Source organism: Lepisma saccharinum, chromosome 1 (genome assembly GCF_977018435.1).
Source record: "Lepisma saccharinum chromosome 1, izLepSacc3.1, whole genome shotgun sequence".
Taxonomy (NCBI): Eukaryota; Metazoa; Arthropoda; class Insecta; order Zygentoma; family Lepismatidae; genus Lepisma; species Lepisma saccharinum.
Genome location: NC_139229.1, coordinates 113785291 through 113800800, shown reverse-complemented (window position 1 = coordinate 113800800; position 15510 = coordinate 113785291). Strand labels below are relative to the sequence as shown.

Genomic DNA, 15510 nt, shown 5'->3' with positions numbered 1-15510 from the left:
GTTGACTCACCACTATTCTTCCATAGGTCGTGAGTCGAGGATCATGGTGTGGAAGCAGGTGTTCGACAACCACGCCTTTTGTCTCCACCGAGTGGATGGATGGTCCTCGTGTTGGGGATGCGTGGTGGTGGCGGGCGACCTTCATTCCACTGCACTTGCATATTCGCACCCACGAGGTTTTTTGAGAAGCAGGTGCTATGAAAAGTTGCAAATCTGTTTTGTAAGAGGGATTTTCTTGTTGCTCCACCAATAACAGTAATCAGTAAGCAGGGTGCCCATCCTCCCCAAGGCCAATGGCGCACCCCCCAAAAATCATGCCATGCGTCCCCCCCAAATCATATCATTCGCGCCCTCAGACCATATCGTAATCCCTACAAAGTATTTAATTACGACAGCGTGTCTACCTAAAGAACTTTTTCTTAGCTTTTGTTACAAATGATGCACATGCTTTAAATTAAGCAGTATACCAACATTATACAGGGTGTCTTTTTAATGGCGCCCACGGACCACAGATTCGTATAGAGGACATCAAAACAAACAACTTTTCCCAGTAACATTTTTCTCGTTGGTGCGTCGATTCGACGCTACAGCCGTTCAAAAAAGACCGTTTTGCCGCCTGGATGCTGGCAACCCAACACAACATTTAATCGTACCTGTGACGTCATATCCTGCGGCGAAACAGCGCACGGCAGTGTTGCAAGGAACACAAATTTTGTGAAAAATGACAAACTACCAACCACATTATTAGCTGTAAAACAAAGCGAGAAACGCGTCCAGAAGACCGAACATCATAGCCTACCAGCCAGAAGATCAGCAGTCATCGCAGGGGAAGGGCGAAGTGAACCAATGATATGAGAAATGGTAAAAAAAAAACGTATTCAAAATGAAATGTCAATGTCGGATTTTGTCTCACCTACATCTAAAATATCAACAACAATAAATTTTATTGGACATACAGGTTACACGTGGCTGTTTACGCCCAACTATATGTCAAATATTTGCAAATCTCGTTGCAAGGTTGATATCTACAGGTTTGTGTCCAGATGCGATGCGGTACTTTCGTGCTGATAACGGAAGTATCCGAGGTTCACGTTGTTACATTACGGCTAAAACACGTACAACCACAGTAACAACGTAATGATGAATCAGTAACGAATATACTGCCCTGTTCACATTTGCAAACTATTACAACTACGTAGTATCAGAAGAACGAAGTGGCTAGACTGAATTGTAGATGCCAACTTGGTAACTAGATTTGCAAATATTTGACATGTAAGCTGAGACAAAATTCGATATGACCACTTCCACTTGAATTCTATTTTCTTTCTACTATTTTTCGTATCGTTTGTTTACTTCCTGTTAGGTTACAGAACGTGCTTTCTCGTTTTGTGTTACGGTACATAATGTGGCTGATTGTAGCTATGTCATTTTTCACAGAGTATGTGTGTTCCTGGCAACCATGGAACGCATCGCTTCACGACGAGATATGACGTCACCAATGCATTCGAATGTTGTGTGTGGTTGCGAGCATTCAGGCGGCAAAAAGGGCTTTTTTGAACGACTGTAGCGCCGAAACGACGCACCAACGAGAAAAATGTTATGGAGAAAAGTTGTTTGTTTTGATGTCCTCTATACGTTTCCGTGGTCCGTGGGCGCCATTAAAATGACACCCTGTATATTAAGAAGTGATGTTATTAATGAATATCGAGAATATCGCTTATGTCTTGTAATGCCGCTATAGTATAAACTTCACATTCGCCTTAGTAAAGCGCCAAATACACATTCTCGTAACACATAAAGTGGACTTAAAACACCAACTTTCTTAGGATCCAGAGATATGTAGTCTTTTCCAGCTTCTCTTTTGTAACGGTCGGGGTCGAAAACTTGTGAATACCATATCGCTAAATACAGTCTCCAAAATGTAATGTTCGAACTCTCTCTCCACTACAGAAATCTCTTTACAATCTAAGATTTAACACTTTATCGAGAGCTTCGTATCTCCCCCTTTAAATTTATACCAAAGGTCCGATGAATAGTTTTACTACCTTCGTTTTTATTAAATAGGAAGCAGTACTCTTCTGACAAGAATTTTAGGTAGCGTGACCACCTGCAATGCATGATTGGAGCGGAAAACATTCGGCGTGTTCCTTCTCACGCATACAATGCTGTAGATTGCCGTATCTGCAGCTTTTCAAGTATTGCACAAAGATTGTAGCTACACGCCTGGTGAGGTTGATGCAATCCCTTGTACTTTTCCAGCGGGCGACTTTCATTTTTCGTTGTTGTCGTCGGTGAAAGTTGGTGTATGAGGAAGAGCAATGGCTGAGTCTGTGTAGGAATTCTTGAGTTTTAATCAACGATTTAGAATAACTACTGTAGAGTGACTGAAGAACGTCCCAGCAATAGTCTGTGCTGAGGCAAATTGAAGCTCCATCCGCCGTGATGCGAAACTCCCAAGTCTCGTAAGACGTAAGAGCCAATGTTAATTGCCGCGCAAATATAATTTATTGTTTTGCTATGACACTTTAGCCCGAGAATTGGTAAATCATGGCGCAAAGTAAACGAACACAAACATTAATACCTTAATAAGAAATCGAATCAGTGCCTTAGTTTAGCTAGCAGGTTAGAACATTATACTGCTGTGTTCTTCCAGCCAGTACGAACGCTGGGAGAAGTAGATGAAGTGAAATGTTTGTTTATTTATCACTATAACATAGCTTTTACTCCAGTTACAATAGGCCTACATGGAATAATGAAAATCCATACATACCAATTATAACAATACCATAGATCAGAAAAGGGAAGAATGAAAGGAAAGAAACACAATTGCATTCACAATTTCGTGAAAGTATAAGAGTACAATATTGTACAGTGCATATGCAGAATATGATTTGAGGAAAATTATTGCTCTATCTACATTAAGAGACAGCTTGGATTAACTTAATTTAAATAAATAAAGTAATATAGCATAAGTGTGTTACATACACGCACACGCATAACAGTTTCCAATATAATTGCTTTGGTAATGAAGCGTCAGAGAAATCTTCAAGGTTGCGCTCTCGCCTTTGGTACACACATTTCCGGTAATGACCCACATTTTGTGTTGATTTAGTATCGTTCAAGAACCTCATGTAGAAGTCAGGAATAGTGTCCAAATAAGGAAGCTAGGAACTTTCTTACATCATATCTGGGCAAAGAGGTTGAGAGGGGTTTCTTAAAAACTTCTAACAACAAATATCAAACAAACTATCGATAATTGTACAGTTTCAGTGAAAGCGAGGGAAGTAAAAGAAGGTAGTTGTGAACTCGTAATATTTATGAAGAGGAGGGATTATAGAAAAATGTACTATTTATTTTGTAAGGTATGTACAGTCGTGCAAAAAAATACTTCTCCCATTGAGCCTTAATACCAGTAGTCTTAAGGGAGGCGTATTTCTTTCCATGATTGTACAGCTATAAAGTCTCATACTTGAAATAAAGTAATTTATTTTCTGCTCTTCGGATCTTGACCAAAGAAGAAAGCAAAGAATTTTGATTGAAAGATGGAAAGGGGGGGGGGGATGTTCTAATGTTCTGAAAGACAATATAATATAGGTGTGTCTGTCTTCTCAGAAGTGCAAGACAATATTATCGTCGAGCAGTTTTTAAATCATTCGATTTCTGTTCTAAGGCGAAAATAGTATATTTTTTTTCTCCTACTCCACTATACGTACGAGCACTTAAACTCTCCACAGAGATACAAATGGTAGCTATTTCATCACAGAAATTGATAGTCACGCTTTGCAGACACAAGTTAAATTTGATTAACCTTACTTTCCGAAATCGTGTTGGAACTGCTCAAATAAGGTACCAACACTCCACAACGAACAATGTTGAGAGTGCGAGAGAAAGTAGGCTATGTGAACAACCGTGCCTCTTCCTTTCGTAAGGCCCGTGCGGACCAACACTAGGCGAGGCTTTGCACAGTTTGCACGTGCATTAAACTGTCTCATTGCTCCTTATGAAGCACATTGAACTTGTTAACATTCAACTCTCGAGTTGTCTGGGGCAGCAGTTTGTTTTTTTAAACTTTGGTTCGTCTTTTCTTTCATGCACGTGGATGTATTGTGTGCAGATGACTGTCCAAATGCCATCGTGCTGAGCCCTTTCAATCCTACCACGAGATGGATGGATTGGAGGTATGAATGTCACGACATGACTAGTGAAATTCCTTCGAAATTTCCTAAACTGTGGATGTGCTTCTACATGTTGAATGTTTCTGCACACTTTTCAAAAAGGGACTGCACAAGAAAAATAAGTTAATTCTGTTTTGTAAATGTGTAGTACGTGGAAATGTTAAAAATAAATTAAATGTGCTCATTTTCATGGTCAGTAACGTCAGCGTTTTATCCACGTACACACTCCTATTGTCACGACTCCCCTAATTTTTCATAAAGGAATAATTTATGATCATTTTGACACTAAATTTACAATTACACACCTCTCGCAGGAGGAAAATTATGGATAAATTTCAGAGAAACGTTATTTATGGTCCCTGACTGTAGGAAAAAATCCAAACTATTCGTTGCAAATATCAGAAATGGAAATTGATAAGGCATTAATGCATAAGGTGTCTAACATTCAGTATAGTGTGGCGTGTATGTAACAAAACCCAGTGTGGTTCCAACACTGCGCAACAAGGAATCAGAGTTCAACCTGACAAATTCATTTGGACCACCTATTGGGATATGGCTTGTGTCATCCTCTTGGCTCTGTGAAAAGGCTAGTGTTGCCCACGAGACGAGACTTTGGCCTGTCTCGTCTCGTCTCGAAAATATTCGTTTGTCTTATGACAAATGGTCAATCTCGTCTCGTCTCGAATTTTTAAAAGCCTGTCCCGTCTCGTCCCGTGGGCAACACTAGAAAAGGCCTATGGCCAGAATCTTGTATGCACCGTTGCCGAGCTCTACCAATGTTTTGACACGAACAATTTGCACCAACAAACCGTGCTGCAGTTCTTCTTGGAATATAACACTGCATGCTGCAACCGATATAATGGCATGATTCTAAACCTGTACCCTTAAATTACGTTTCTTTGTAATTTATTGTTATGAATGCATGTTGTAATTCATTACTATGGAGGTGTTCAAATATCCGGTCGCAGGTTTTGCAGCGAGGTGTGGTCTGCGATTAATAAATCAAGCTGGGTGAAGACTGGAAGGACAGCAACGGCCCCTTAAAGCTATGTAAGAGAGTGAGATTGGCGACCTCGTTAGTGCGTGATGTAATGGAGAAAGGTTTCGGAAATGTTTTTTTCTTTTGTTTTTGTTTTCGCAATGGTTGTAAAGCCTCTAGACACAGTGGATTGTTTGTTGTAAAACTAGTTTCTACCTCTAGAAGGTAGTCATAATTCTAAATGTTTGTGAAAACTTTTTCCAAGTTTTTTTTTTTGACGTAGTGCAATGTACTATGTACCGTAATATCTTGCTTTTTAAATGGCTTTCCCGTATCTAGTTTTTTTTGTGTGTATATGATTCAGACTTTTCAGTATTTACAAGACTTAACTGACCCAACAATATACACAGAAATACCCAAAAATACACAGAACAGATACTACATCCATAATGCAACAAAACCTCCCGGGCTGTGATCACAGATCCAGAACTCTCGAATTCTTAAATTGACTTGTATTAACATTGTGCTTTAGAATAAGTACACGAATCCAGTCATTCTAGATCAGTATTTAATACCGTGTACTTCAGTTTACTTGGCAACACTTTTTCACACCTTTTCATGTAAATATAATGCCAGAATTTCGCTTTTATATCACAATGTAAACAAAGTGTAAATTGTTTTTGTGCTGGTTTATTCGACAAAGATTGCATTGATTTTCAGAAGTTACAGCATGTTTCGAACACGTTTGTTCTGCATTCTATGAACACAATATTAGGTTGTACTATGTAGATGAGATGACCTAACCACATAAAATATTACATTTATTGCTATAAGGATGCATGTGTTGGAACTACATGATGTTACTTGGTCTAATTGCTTTTTCAATAATTCAACTATTGCTCATAAACTTCTACTGAAAATGAAGAGTGGAAAATTACTTTGAAATCTGAGGTGCTTGTAGGAAGAGCTCGAGGCTAGGCATACTGAGAAAACATTGGACTTGCGATATTTGTTGCCAGGACTTCGTATGTAAACAACCAACAGTCAGTCACTAACCTCGAAGCCTAGGCACTTCACGCGTGGGTGTAAGTGAAATGGCCAAGCCAACTGGCCGTCAGATGTTGCGAATAAGCTTGGCACAAAATCTACAACAAACGAGCCAAAATACAAGGTCTAGTCCAATGTGTCCCATATTATTTATTTTACTCTAAAACATTGTAGAATTCTATTCCTTGTTCTGACTTGTGCATTAAAGTTAATGTAAGTATTCTACCGAGTTCTACGCAGGGCTTCAGAATATCTTTGTGTCCGTTTATAATATGGTATATAAGTTTCTTAGAAACTTCGTACAAATGTAGCTTTAGAGACTGGTTAGTTCATAGTTCTTTCCTGCATTAATCTAACAAAGGAGTTCTAAGTTAATTGATTTGTTTATTACTTTTACTTTTTTTATTTGTATGTAAGAAGCAAGAAATTACACGTTAAATTCCCAGGTACGTAAACTAGTATACACTGTCCCAGATATCTCTGGAGCTAGGCCACGCATAGCATCAGAGAAGGGGAGGAAATCGAGTGGTCAGAGCGAAGCAGTACACTCTGCTCGAAGCCTGGTAACTGCAGTTGCTTTTCTCCCCTCGTGGTGCATAGCACAGGGGAAACACTTTTTTTTTCATACAATAACATTCCTTCTCGCGTGTGGCGGAGCCATCTAGCGTCATTACTTGCGCCGAGACTTGTTTTCGTTATCCTGGTCCAGAGATAGGTGGGACAAGGTATAATTTATCATTGTCGATGTGAGTTGCTTGTTTTGCTAACATTTCCCTTCTTCCTTTCAGGTGAGTTTCTGAGAAAATGGCCTTGTTTGGTGAAAGCTACATGTAAGTAGCACATGTTCTTTCTTAAAAATCTATCCATTATGTTAAACGTCTCGGTTTTGATAATGTTGATATTTTATTTACGAACGATTGTTAATTTGTCATGAAAAACATAGCCATAATTAATATATAATGAATATTTATACCACAAATCATTGTCAAATCTGACGTTCTGTTGTTTTCTCAGTTAAATGAAAACTAATAAAAATACGGATAATCTGTGTAATCTTGTGCGGAATCAGACTCAACGCTGGCGTTCTGCCACAATTCAACAGATTGTAAAAGGAAGTTTAAAGATCTGACAGTGAAATTAGCTATGGTCATTTTTCACACATTTGCAGTTACATTACTAAATTTGGTAGTTTGACCAGTTTTTATGGTAAATCTCAATAAATGTACCCGGTTACTAAAAGAACTTGGTTCTTGTGAAGAATCAGTTGTTTGTTGCCTATTTAAACAAATATATTAGTCACCAGAAACTATTTTGTGGTTCTTTCTTGTGGGTTTTTTTATTAAGCAATCTCAGTATTTCTAATATTAATAACAAGAACAAATTCTAGCCAGTCTTCCCTCCACAAACACACACTGCAAATGCATTAGGTTGCGTAAGTATGAAAGTGGTGCCAATTATGGAAACAGATCAATTTATTTCATTATGTTGGTGAAAGTAATAAATGTCTCTTTTTGTTGAAGTTATATTTTGAAGGGGGACATCATAGAAGTTTGTGGGTAGAACGTATGTTTCCGATCTTTTTTGTCTGCTCCCACAGCTCTGAAAATGCAGCAGCGTCCGTAAAACAGTACGACCTACTTGTCACTTGCGAACAAGTGCGGATCACTGGAATCGGGTCAGAATCTGCATAACCCGACAAAAATCACGCTTTCCATGCCAGGTACAGGAGCGGCAGATTATGCAAAACGCGTCACGAAACCAGACGAATTTGAACCTGCTCGTGTTCCTCCAGCATCCTGTCGTAACAGAGTTCTTTTGTTTTTGCCGTGATGCGTTACTGGCGGTGAAACTACGGGACGTAGAGAGGTATTTACACAAGTCTTGAGATAAAAAATACGTTTACTGACTTATTACATGGATAGCTAGATACATGGTGGTCGGTGGCTGTGCTGTATCTTGGGTTTCACAATGGTTACACTGTCAGTTTGTTACTTTGTATAGGCCAAAAGGTTTATACAGGTTATACTATTTGCAGTTGCACTAGTCCTTCGAAAGGGATAGCAAATAATATAATTCGGCTATTGCAGCCCTTACAAGGCAAGTTCTTTTCCGCTCATCCTCTGGAAAAAGCTACTTCTACTCCAGTCAGTAGGGCGTCTGCCTGCCACGCGGGAGGCCCTTGTTCGATTCGCGGAAAGGCGATCTAAGGTCGGACTTTCCCGACCTTGTCCTTGCATAAAGATCCTCTGGGGTTCACCCAGCCTCAAATAAATTGTACTTGGGTAGTAAAGGCGCCAGGAGGTGTTGATCACATCATCTCCAAAAATAGCAGAGATTCCTACATTCGTTTTTCTTACCAGGAAAGGTGTGCCAAAGGTGTTATGATCACCATCAATCACCGTTCGGAACTTGTCCGTGATGATGGTCAAGTCGGTTACTACAATCGAACTCCCCAAGGCAGGAATCTTTGTGCTGTATTCATTCATTTTATATCATGTTCTCAAATTGTTCCTCAGCATAATCGTACAGAGGGTAGGGTGTCGAAACGATATGCGACTTGGCAGGAGCTGTTGGGTAAAATTCCTCCTCTGGTTTGTTTTGTAGCTGTAACAAAAATTCATAATGAGCACTAAATGAGATGCCTTTTTTGGAAAGATATAAGTTTGCTCCATTTAACAGTATTAATTACATTTTTCGGCACACTATTGTACATATTTCACAAGTTATTGTTACATAAAAATCCGGCTCTGCTTGGCGACAAAAGGAAGAAAACACAATTCTTATGACTGTGCAGCATGCCGCAAATACGCACAATGCGTGAAAGGATAACAGGTTGTTTGTCATAGTGACTGACAAAGTAGATTGAAAAAATCACCAGATAGCTGGACAACCAAGCAGAGAGAGAGAGAGGGGGAGGCAAGCACAAGCACGCAGTACACTCTCATTGCGTTCTTTGTGCGTGCGATAAAGTCATCCGTCCGACAACAGCGCCATCGTGATAGAGCAGCGGGAGCGACGAAAGTCTCGGTCTCGATGCGTGCGCGGCGTTGGCTGATTTATGAAGCACGCACTGACCTACTTCCCAGCTTGTGCGGAAACGGATTTTGCAGTTGCCCGCAGACACCAGAGCTTGTCATCGAATTTAGCCGCAGGCGCGAGGATATCTTGCCCAACCGGGTCACACAGCACCCTCTCGCTTTTTACTTCTCGTCGCTTCATCTTGCATTCCTCCCCTTGACCCGCTCTATAATAGCTTTTCCAAGGGACCAATCCACAAAAGGACGAAAATGCAAACAAAACGCATTCCCGAACTACAAATGCCTGTCATGTGACACATTTTTGAGATATGAGGATTTTTCTGTTGGAAAGCAATATCAAAGTGAGTTACATAGAATTATTTCTTTTACACCTGCTCTCTCTCTCTCTCTCTTTCTCTTTCTGGCCATTGACCCGTTCATTCTTCTAAGAAAGAGAAATACAGAAGGGGAAGTGAGAGAATGACAAAGAAAAAGGAATAGAAAGAACGCCAGAGGGCCCGGATTCGAATCCCGTCCTTGGCATGGGCGTTCTTTGTGACTTTCTCTTAATCACCATCGCCCATCCTCATCGTCGTGATTAGCCAAAAGTGACAGAAAAGCTACGCTAAATAACAAAAGTCAAATCAAATCAAGAAAGAGGAATAAAGAGATAAAGTATAGAAATGTAGAAAGGAAATGAGAGGAAGGAGAGTTACAAAACGAGAGAGAGAGAGAGAGAGAGAGAGAGAGAGAGAGAGAGAGAGAGACAGAGACAGACTATTTAATAAAAGTCGTGTTAAGGATAAAACATTAGATTATTACCAACTCTTCGTCAAGTTTTCGCAAAAGCGAAACTGGATATACATTTTTACATGACTGATAGCTTAATTTTACTTCGCTTTCCTGCCACTTTTGCCTAATCGCGAATACGAGGATGAATGGTGATACGATTAAATCAATAATTGAACAGCACAAGCCCACTGGTTGAGCCCAAAGTGGAAGACGATGTTTGTTGTGTTGTGAAAATTTTTCTCGTTTTCCTACCGAAAAATACATGGTACTGTCAACCCTGAATAAGTGCTGCATACATTCAGGATAGAACGGGCTGTTCTTTTGAGTACACTCAGATGTGCACGGAGTCTGAAAGTTTGCCGCTGTTGTGTGTGTATTTGTGCGTATGTTAAAACTGTGCAAAAGCTGAGTGTAGAGACTCTTGCTATAATGAGTTTTTTTCGTGCCTTGTGACGCAGCAAAAGAAAACGAGCCCAATATCTGAATGAATGGAAAGGTAGTAGAAAGTGCCGTGACCAAGGAAGACTAATATACATGCGGTGTGGCAAATTTGAGGTAAATTGACAAGTGAATGTAGATTGAGAATTGGGCTCATCCTGTGCAGAATGCCGCAATGTACTCAATTCGGAAATGCGGGGCAACCTTGTCTTCGAGGCTTGTTTGTTCACTGACAGCAGCTCCTAGAAAGCCAACCGACGGATAGAGAGAGGGAGAGAGAGAAAAGAGGATTATTGAGAGGCAGCCTGCTTCTGGAACTCCATCAAGCAAGGAGAGAAAGGGAGAGGGTTCTACAAATGCAACCAGTTGCGCGCTAACGCTGCAGTTTTGCCACCAGAAGTGGATCAGCGCCCTACTTGCGTCTTCTCCAATCGATTAGTTTCACTCTCCTCCCCCTCCCATCCCCCGTTCAGGATTGCCCAGGCGATGAAGCCTCGGTGCCCACGTCGCTTCCGTAGGCGCTTGGTTTCCGTTAATTGGAAGCTGCAAGGTATCATCCAATCAAGATCTGCCATTTGTGTGACGTCGGTAATCAAGTGGCAAGCAGAAAATGGAATTCTTGTCTTTTGCCTTCCCTTTCATCAGTACGTACTGTCGTTGACATTTCTGGATTGTAATGATCCCATTGAAAGTCAGTGGGGTTGTTACAATACAAAAGTGTCCGTGACTGTACGTACACTGATGAACTAATAGGAGTGGTCCTACAGTTTAAAGTGGCCTTCAGCGGGGATCGAACCCGGAATCCCTTGATTATAATGTGCTACCACTACGCCTTTAGATAATTGCGACGCTAAGATGAGCGATGATTAGATGAAATTGATGAAGCAACCCAAAAATTATTGAATTCCATATTTCCTAATGTAATACATGAATAGCAAACTTTTATTAAGCTTTGAATTAACAAGCACAATAAAAATATTTGAGGAAACGTTTTTAATTTAAATAGTGGCAGAACTAGATTCACTACAAGTTTGTTATGGAGGGAATCTTCACATACGCACATCCTACATACTTGTTGAAGGAAAGACTTTCCATAAAAATGCTCTAAGAAAACTAAATGAAGGTAAATGAGTTGTCAATTGAGAGTGAAGATAAGAAGAAAATAAATTGTGATTGGAAGAGTCAGCAAGGCGAATGGGGGAAGTTGGAGCAAGATAATTAAATTGGATTATTTTTTTTAAACAATGAGGATATTTGTATTTCTATATGTAATCAAGACTCATATGAACACTAAATATTATTAGTCTTAGAGAGCAAGAATCAAGGAAATGGTACATACTTGTCCATTATAGTTAACAATTGATGTCGAAGAGTCGTCTTTCTGAACTGAATCAACTGAAATGACAAATCGACACGTGATTCGCCCCAATCGAAAAGGGTTATTGATCAATAGAGATGCAATCACCTGGCGCCTTGAACAGAGCTCCAGATAGATTATTTTAGGGTTAGGCGTAAACTTCTATATCTTCTCACAGGATATAAACTTGTAGTCTTTTCTACCATGCTATTTTAGAGCGAAATTGTTATTATAAAAATAAGTTAGTTCCGCGGAGAATGTTGATGTGTGACTTAAGAACCGATGACACTATAATTCAATTTTCGCCGCGAAGTGTTATCAGTGAACGTCGTCGTGCGTGCAACCGCTTCCTGTATGGGGATTGTAACGGGTGAGCAGTGAAAGCGAACAATGCATTGATTGGTGCGATTTCACTCCTCGAGCATCCTGGCAACAAGCACACTTCCCCCTTTTTTTTTTGGTAGGAATGTAGAAATCCATAAAACTTTTTCTTGGCATGCCCGTAAACTCACAAATTTCCTGTACTGCCGAAATATTCATGTGTAAGGTTTCCTCTGGGAAAGTTAAACAATCTAATTTCAAACAACATGCTGCTTATATAATTTTTAGCATATATGAACATTAATTTCTCTTGTGCATGTTTGAAATCAAATAAGTTCCTAAAATCATTAAAAAAAGAAACAAATTTATTCAGTAAAATGATGAAATGTTCCAGCATTTATAATCAATTTTTTTCACATGTAGTTTGGCAGATTTATAATTTTTATAGCCTATCAGGAATTTGTTGCAGTGTACCTTTCCGCATTGTTCTGAAGCAGAAGGTCATACAGTTACAATTTCCACAAGTGTTTGTATGTATACAGGTCAGTGGCGGCGACCTTTTGCCTCAGCACCATGCTGAACCTTATCACTAGAGCCCGGAAGTTCAGGCATTTATTTTCGTTAAAATAGGCAGGCAAAAAGGCATTTATAATGTGGAAAATCGGCACTAAAAATGAAAAAAAAGGCAAAATAAACCGAAAAAAGGCACATTTGGAAGTCGCTTACTTTTATCTATAATTTCTGGCAACATGTTAAAATCTACATTGGGAAGAGCATTTCAATTTTCTCCGTCTTGATTGCACATAACTACAAGGTGTTTTTTTTAATTACTCAACATTCATTGATAGTAGTCTGTCAGAGAGAATGTTTTTCATAATAGAAAATGATATTTCTACTTCGACAGAAGTTGTTGGAGCATACATAAAACAAGCTAATGTAGCTGGACGCATTTCGATAACAGCATTTTCACCTTTTAGAATATCACAAATTGTTTTCAATTGTTTCAAGTCCTCATTTGCACTCACTACCCGCTTGCACTTTTCCGCAACAGCTGACCCCTTTTCTCCTGGCACTTCCATCATCTGCTGCATAGATTCCTCGTACATTTTCATGGATGCTACAAGGTGTTTTTTAAAGTTTTGTATTGTAATTGTCTCTGGGAATGCACCATAATGTGCAAAAATAAACTTGAATAGCACCGGAGTTTTTTCACTTCACGAATTGAAGCCGCTTCATTTTCTGGAAGAGCATCTATCACCTCACTGATTTTTTTAAAGTTAGTTAGCATAATATATAGCTGCTGATATCCAGGTTCCCCATCTGGTCAGGACTGGTTGCGGAGGTAAACTAAGCTCAGATGCAACTTCCTAATTTCGGGTTCGAGAGGGAGATTTCAGAAATATATTATTTGTGTTCGAAATCAACCTGTCCACTTCAACAGTCAATCATACACAAGGAAATGTTAACCGAAAGACAATATCCTAACTGAGCATCAAATACATTTTTCTCACACTTTTCTCCTTCAGCAATGTTGATACATACATGAGTTCAATATTACTTAAATAAGGCGAAAATTATTCACATAATAAACGAAAGAAAAATAAATGCCAACAACGTTTTTTGGGAGAAAAATAATTTATATACACATTTTTTTAAAAAATGGTCAAATTTAATTAAAAAAGGCGAAAAAAGGCATTATAATTAAAAATAGGCAGTGGGGTCCCAAATAGGCAAAATAGGCAAAATGAAAAGGCTTCTAAAACATTCGAAACAACATGAGAAACGTATATCCGGAAAAAATTTATCAATATATGCAGTAGATAAAAAGAGGCATTTTGCCAAACTTCCGGGCTCTACTTATCACCAATGGAAAGTAAACTGTCCTTGCCCCTCCCTCCCAGTATTGGAACCCAATCGCCGCCACCGATACAGGTGAATGTATAAGATTCCTACGAGCAAAAAAATATGTAAACTGAAACGAAAAAGTATACAGATCCCTACTTTCTCGTACAAACAATATTACATAAAATATTTTCCCCTATAAGCCGACCTCCGTGGCGGAGTGGTTAGCACAATGCGGTACAGCGCCAGAGGTTCCGGGTTCGAATCTCGGCCTGGGCATTCATCTTCCCGATGAGCCAAAAGTGGCAGAAAAGCGAAGTAAAATAGACCAAAACAACCAACCGATCACTTCCTACAATCATGAAAAATAAGTCTGAAATCGTTATATTTCGTACTGGTGGAACCGGACGCGACTTGCCAGTCACGTCTACGCTTGTGACTATTGAATTCTGTCTAGTTCTCGGGTCTCGTATCGATATATAAGCTCATCTCGATCTCGTCTGTAACTAATATCTAAAAAAAAAATGTAAAAAATGCTTATTAAACGAAGACAACATAAATTGGCTAGAAAAAAAACACTGAAAATAGAAGTCGTAACCCCAATCCCTGCTTTCACGAAATACCTGCTTTCTGTAATTTCAGCGTGGACAGCATCAAACGAACATCTTGCCTTTTTGGCGCGTTCCAAGCAGTGTCGTTGGGTGCACAATGCCACAGTTTATATACGGTGTTACCTATCTTACATTCCTTACTCGTGGCAACACTGCTTTTGAGTCCAACGCTTCCAAAATTAGAATTAGAGTTACGGCAGGGGATTTTTGGCATTAGGATTGTTATTCGTTCTGCCACCCAGCCAGCGTATGGCCTTCATGAATATTTTAATTCCGTGGATCTCTACCTCTTTTATTTCCCCATGAGCGCAGCGCATCTTGGAAGGAAGGTTTGTGTATGAGCTCCGAACAGGACGTTAATGACGCTGAATCGTGGTAAACTCTTGACTGAGAGTGCACTTTCTACGCATATCATGTTGGCAAGACTTCCTGTTACATATTTTGCTAAGGTAATTTCCTCAAAGTCGATAAGATGGCCAAAGCATTCTAAATATTACTGTGTTGGGATAAGATAGAGATTTCAGTGCTCAGCAATACAGTGTGTGTGTGTACTTGTTGTAATGGTACGTAATGGTGTACAGTGGGATGCGCAAGTATTTTCCGACAAATTGTCCATGACTATTTTCATTAGATGGCTGTCAGCAGCTTGTTTGGCGGTTTGTTTACATTTTTGAAGCTCATTGTGATGGACAGTTTGCTTGGTAATACTTGTGTATCCCACTCTACAGTGTCGACATAGAATTGAGAGACTCGATTATAGCACAAGCCTCTAGCAACCTCGTCTTCTGACGTCATCGTGTAATGCTTTCATTATTAGGTTAAAATGCCTTCGTTGCTAGGTTAGGCTTGTTGGTTTAGTTAATTTAGCATAAATAATACATTTGCAGTGTATTTATGCTAAGAGAACCAAACCTAACAACGTAGGCATTCC

The 15510-nt window shown here is 39.5% G+C and overlaps 1 protein-coding gene across 3 annotated transcripts in view; it reads left to right on the top strand.

The window, feature by feature from the left end:
• atos (atos homolog atossa) overlaps positions 1–15510 on the top strand; it is a 99414-nt gene that overhangs the window by 19848 nt on the left and 64056 nt on the right. The window contains exon 1 of one of the 3 annotated variants that reach the window (XM_083136404.1): positions 7017–7031. The exons of the other annotated variants lie outside the window; for them this stretch is intronic. The gene's annotated coding sequence lies outside the window, so the exon portion shown is untranslated. Of the gene's footprint in view, positions 1–7016; positions 7032–15510 lie in introns of those variants that run through there. 3 annotated transcript variants of the gene reach the window in all.